Source organism: Pleuronectes platessa, chromosome 17 (assembly GCF_947347685.1).
Source record: "Pleuronectes platessa chromosome 17, fPlePla1.1, whole genome shotgun sequence".
Taxonomy (NCBI): Eukaryota; Metazoa; Chordata; class Actinopteri; order Pleuronectiformes; family Pleuronectidae; genus Pleuronectes; species Pleuronectes platessa.
The window spans coordinates 17878084-17884083 of record NC_070642.1 but is presented as its reverse complement, the minus strand read 5'-3'; positions in this window follow the sequence as shown (position 1 = coordinate 17884083).

Genomic DNA, 6000 nt, shown 5'->3' with positions numbered 1-6000 from the left:
TTGTTCTGTGGGATATTGGTGAAAATGGCACAAAATCCCGGAGATTTCCTGGAAAGTTGTATTTCCCATCCTTTAATCAGGTTTTGTGGGAAATCCGTTCAGAAGATTTTATATAATCCTTTTGACAAACGAACAAACAAACCAACCGAGATAAAAACATAACCTCCTTGTAAATATCATCATGGAAGTCTTTGATAATACTAATCGACTTTGTTCCTTTATGGTTCCTTCACTGTGGAGATGTTGAGCCTTCTGACATTTGCAGTCTTCTGTGGGTCAAATGTTTAATTAAAAAAAACTGCAGAGACACCTGAATGAAAGAAAGGGTCGTGGTGAACGGTGTCCAAGGTCCAACAGCTTCTTATTCACAGCTGCAGTGTAAAGAGCCGTCTGTTCAGCAAATAGCGCGAATCAAGCGCATGAAAAGTAAATATTTCATATCCCTTCTCTCTGACTTCTGTTGTCTCACAGGACTTCAGACACTTGGCCCAGAGGCGACGCTCTGCCCCGTCCCTGGTGTTCGGGAAGGCGCTGGGGATGCCGTGGTCTCCTATCAGGTGTGTACATGATTATTGGAAATCGTTTCCCCGCCACTGAACATTCTGTGCATTGTGCCTTCATACGCTCCCAGCAGAGAGCCGCAAGGGCAGCCACACTGTTTTACAATTTGTTTCCGCTCGTGACAACTCAGTGGTTTAAGGGGAATCGATGGGGGGGGAGGACGGATGATGTTTTCAGATGAAGTGCTTCCTTTTTTTTCTCAAGTAGTCCATAGATCTGGGATGTAACTGGTGCCCGCTTCAGATTTTTGACTGGGATTAACTGGATTACTTGAGGATTTCCTTGGAATCCAGGCAGTAATCTTGCTCAGAAACAAATCAAACAAGATGAAATTGTATATAACCTCCTTGGTGGAAGTGAATTCACTCAGCTACATTTTTTTTTTTTTTACCTTTTGTGTTCAGTAGGTTTAAGGTTGTCACACAGAAAAGAGAGAAAACCCATAGTAAAACCAAAAAAACATGCGATAACCAAATAGCTTCTTAAAAATCCTGCATCATGACTGGGTATTGAAACATTTTGAAAGCTACATCACTTACAGGACATAATCCTTATGGCCCCCAGCCAGTTTCACTTTCCTTACCACAGCCTCCACCATGGCAGCACATGGTGAAACGATCTCAAGTCGTCACAGAGGAGCATTTGAAATATCCTATAACGAAAAGGAAACCTGCTTATTCACCTCCCATGACCCTGACACTGAGTTGAACGGAGTCAGGACACCTGCAGGTGACACCGTCCACTCTGTAGTGACCACTGACCCAGATGTCCCTGTGGGAATGACGACCACAGACCCAGATGTCCCCTGTGGGAATCCCCCACAGGGACATCTTGGTCCGTGGTCGCTACAGAGTGGACGGTGTCACCTGCAGGACCACAGACCCAGATGTCCCTGTGGGGGATTCCCACAGGGGAGGTTTCAAACTGCAATTTGCACTTGTGATGACATTAAGGGCCGGGGCGATGTGGCCTAGCATGATATCAAAATAAAAATCTTCATATCAAGGTTGATAATGATCAATTATAAATTTCACATAATACAAAAACATTTTAGAGCTTGTTTTTGCTCCTAAGTGAAGGTTGTGGTTTGACATTTTACTAATTATTTTTATATCTTTTGTTGCTGGTAAATACGGAATGAATGAACAAAAAAGCCATTACACGTTTGCAAGATACTTTTTTGTTATACTCTAATCAAGGCCTCATGTTGGGATTCTGCTCTGTAAGAGCGACCCTTACCTTAGCATTCGTCTTTGGTTTGAAAAGAATTCGTTTTGCAGGACTGATGATGATTTATCTTCAACCCCCTCAGGAAAAAAACGTCATAACCCACCTACGGTCTGTTTCTTTGAGTGTGGGCTCTTCTTCACCTCCTCTCATATTAACTCTTTAACCTTTCAGAGTTGTTACTCAGGCAGTTGAACAGAGACCACCACAGCAGCCGGTGGGCGAGGACATCAAAGTAAAAAAGAAAAAGAAAAATACCAGACCAAAAATAAAAAACACTTTCATACTTCCCACCCCTTCAGCGCTCACACACACACACACACACACACACTGGGCTTTTCCTTGAGCGGGGGTGTTTAGGGGCTGTTGGTTTCACTGTGGTGGGACTGACGTAGACACTACCTCTCTCTGTACTGCACTGCGGACAGAGCGAGGCTGTCTGATAGGGTAACGCTCCTTTAATCTTCATTTAAGCGAGAATGTGAACAAGTATATTTTCAAAAGCTTTTCATAAAATGGGTAATAACTTTTAAGATGTCAGATTAGCAGCCGTGGTTTCAGGTCATTTCATCCTGATGAACAGCAGCCGGCAGTTATCTCTCTTATATTTGCTTGTATCTTTTCGTGTGAACTTCAGTAGGTCAGAAGTGTAACGGGGGGAAATCCCTCGGTGGCCAACATTTGAATTTCTTCCCCCCCAATCGAAAGGCAGTGGGAAGAGAGCAATGACCAAAACTGGTTTCACAATCCTTCAGAGCAAGCAAGTGGTGCTTGTCGTGTACACCTCGCTTGTTGAGCGCTTCAGAGACACATGACAGACCAACAACTACATGCCTGGATTTGTGTATTTCTCTTTGAAGTAATAATGTTTTCTTTTGTTGGTTTGTTAGTTAGCAGGATTACTTTCTTCAAAATTGGGACATATGGTGTTTTTTTTAAACCTTTGATTTTTACGCACTTCCAAATTTAAATGTGGTTTCCTGTTGTCTCGGCTTAAGGTTCAAATGAAATATCATCTTGATTGTTCAGTGGATATAATGAAAACAGTTTTTTAATTTAGGAGAACATTAGTTTGCTGTCTACTGTAATCAAAGATGTCCCAGGAATAAAAAAAAGGCAAATCTGCATCCAATAAGGCCGACTCTCCTTTGCAGACATTCAGCCAGTAAAGTCCATCAACACCAATGTAAAGCAATCACACCCAGGTAAAGACTTTTCACTGATCCCTTGGTGACGGTGGTGCCTTCATCCACAGGCCTGACCTTTTTCTTCTAATGAAAACATGGCTCTTTGCTCTCTGGGTCATTTAAGTGAAGGATCATGAGGTTGGTGTGAGTGGGTGTTCTGTTCAGGTCGCTCAAACGAAAAATCTAATCCAATCCCCGGAGCTCCACATCGGTCACGTCCTTATCACGGATGATGATGTCGGGCAGTTTCCAGCATCGCACCTTGTTACACAGACCGGTTTCCATCCACCTTATAGTTTGAGCTCCAGTACAGATTTGGTGAAGCAGAATTTTTTTCACTCTTCCTCTGAGCCCTCAGATTTATTTTGGGACATCTCTGTCGGGGAGATTTCGAAGATGAAATGATCGAAAAGAAAAGAAAAGGAAAAACAACGCTGCACTGTGACGTGAATATGAATCACTTGACCTGTTTGGGTTTAACAGATCTCAAGAGTTGAAGAACTTTAACAGCTCATTGAGCTCTAATGGGAGTTTTCTGCATTCACTATATCGTTGCTTTGCATTCATATGACTTATCATCCCTCAAGTCTTTTAGAACTCATGAAAATTATGTAAATCAAGAACACATGTCTTGGAATATTGGTTTGGTGTTAAATACGTAACCCACTGCTGTAACTGGGATGATCACTATCACCCATTACCACTACTCTCAAGAATAACAATTCAGGTATTAAACCTCTACTTTCATAATGTTCTTATAGAGTGTATGCCGTATGTATTTGGAAACTCAAAGAAAATGAAATGGCAGGAATTATATCTATGTGGAAGGCATCTGATGAGAAATATATCAAATAGCTGTGAAATCATCATGGACCTGTTCCCAGCCATCGTTATCTGACTGTAATCACTTCCACGAATCTCTCCCTGAGCTTCAAAGTGTCAAATATGACGATGAGCGTGAACAGCTGACTGGTATAATTGGATATTTTGTCGATAAGGTCGCTGACCTTATGTAAAAAAAACACACTATGAGGATCATTGTAATAACAGGTCTGATTAAATATAACACAACCACTAAATTATAGTGAAACACACAGTAACGATCAGGGGGCGGAGCCACATGTGCTGAGGCCTCGCTGACGTATGTGCTCAACCAATCACGAGTCAGTCTCAGCTGCCAATCATCATGTTTCGCCCCATTTTTCATCCTTCTCTCAGAACAAGGGTTAAAACCAAATCAGATTAAATCAAGTCGATCCCCATCAAACTACAATTTGCTTCACTCTTGTTTGTTTGAAAGCTTTCTGTGTCGCATTGAGGCCATAACTAAATAATTTTACATCTTAAAATAGTTTGTATCATAGCTGCCTCCAATGCCAAAGTGTTAAAATGATACGTTCCAGCAATAAGAGCTTGTGCTTTGTAAACTTTGAAATTTGTTGAAAGTGATAGAAATACATATTCGAGAGAACCTGGAGCAGGTTGGCTCAAAAAAAAAAGATAGAAAATGTTCTAAACCCACAAAAAAAGCACCAAATTAAATAATTAAACTAATGAGTGTGATTCAAGATTCAAGATTTTGTATTGTCAAATGCACAACAATAACATTAAGCAGTCGCTGGCAGTGAAATGCTTGAGTCTCAGGCTCTCTTCTAACAATGCTCAAGTAATTACAACCTATAAAATAAAATAAAATAGAAATAGTATAAAATAGAATAAAATAGAATAAAATAGAATAAAATAGAATAAAATAGAATATCAAAATTTAAAATAGAAAATAAGGTATACATATATATCTAAATATATATATAAACAGCTGAGGAGAAAATAAAACAACAATAGTAGAAATATACAAATATGTCACAGAGAGGAGTTTAAAAGTCTTATGGCCTGCAGGGGATGAAACTGTCTCTGAGCCTGGTGGTGCGGGCCCGGAGCTGCGGTACCGTCGGCCAGATGGCAGCAGGCAAAAATGTGTATGGTTGGGGTGAAAGGGGTCTTTAATAATCCGGCTGCTCTTCTTCCTGCACCGATAGTATAACCACTGAGATTAGACTGGTCCAGGACGTCCCTGTCACTCACCCTCGCCTCTGCTGTGTGTCCGCTCAGGGAGGAGGCGTCGTGCTGGGTGTCCGTGGAGCAGAGTCCATTCGTCCTCGGCCTCAGCAGCGAGAACGGAGAGCTGCTGCTGGACGAGTGGGTCCAGGTCACCGAGGGCTCGAAGACCCGGGAGAGACGCATGTTCCTCTTCAGCGATGTCATCGTGTTCGCCAAACTCAAGTCAGTACTAAATGAATCCTCCAGTTCAAGAGAGAGTGAAAAACAGTCATTTCTAGATAAGAACAAAACAACACCGCTGGGAAACCACTGAATTGTTTCAAATGTAGTAAACACAGTTACAATAAATAAAAACAGTTTCTGCTGAAATATGACACACATTTGTGCAGCTGCAATGGGAGAAGTGAAAGGGGAAGTCAAAACAAGGTGTGTATTTTTTGACACTATGCTCGGACTGTTAGGGAATCTCCCAGCAGACGGTTTATTGTGTTTAGTCACCATGTCTTTAAAAAGAAGAAGAAGGTTTGGTGATTCCCTCAGAGTGGAGTCACATGAGGAGAGAAACGTTTCAATGTTTTTCAGACAAGACAAATGTGAGAGAGTTGATTTTCATGCTTTCACACAAGAGTGTAAACTACCTTGATGCTAAAATCGTCTGAAATCAGGCCAATCATGACACACGGTTTAGGAAATGATAATAATAATAATAATAATAATGATTATATTTATTTAGCCCTTATCTAAACAAGGTTACAAAGTGCTTAACAAAAATCCATGGACACAAATGAATGAAGGTATTCAGTTCAATATTAAAGGTAAAATCATGAAATAATAAGGTCACGTCCTGAAAATCTACAGACAACATTGTAATAATTATAATTATTTCAGAATTAAATATTCAGCTTCAATCACTTTCTTTAAAAAAATTTTGGATAAGAGAAATTATTAATCTATTTGCATAGTATAG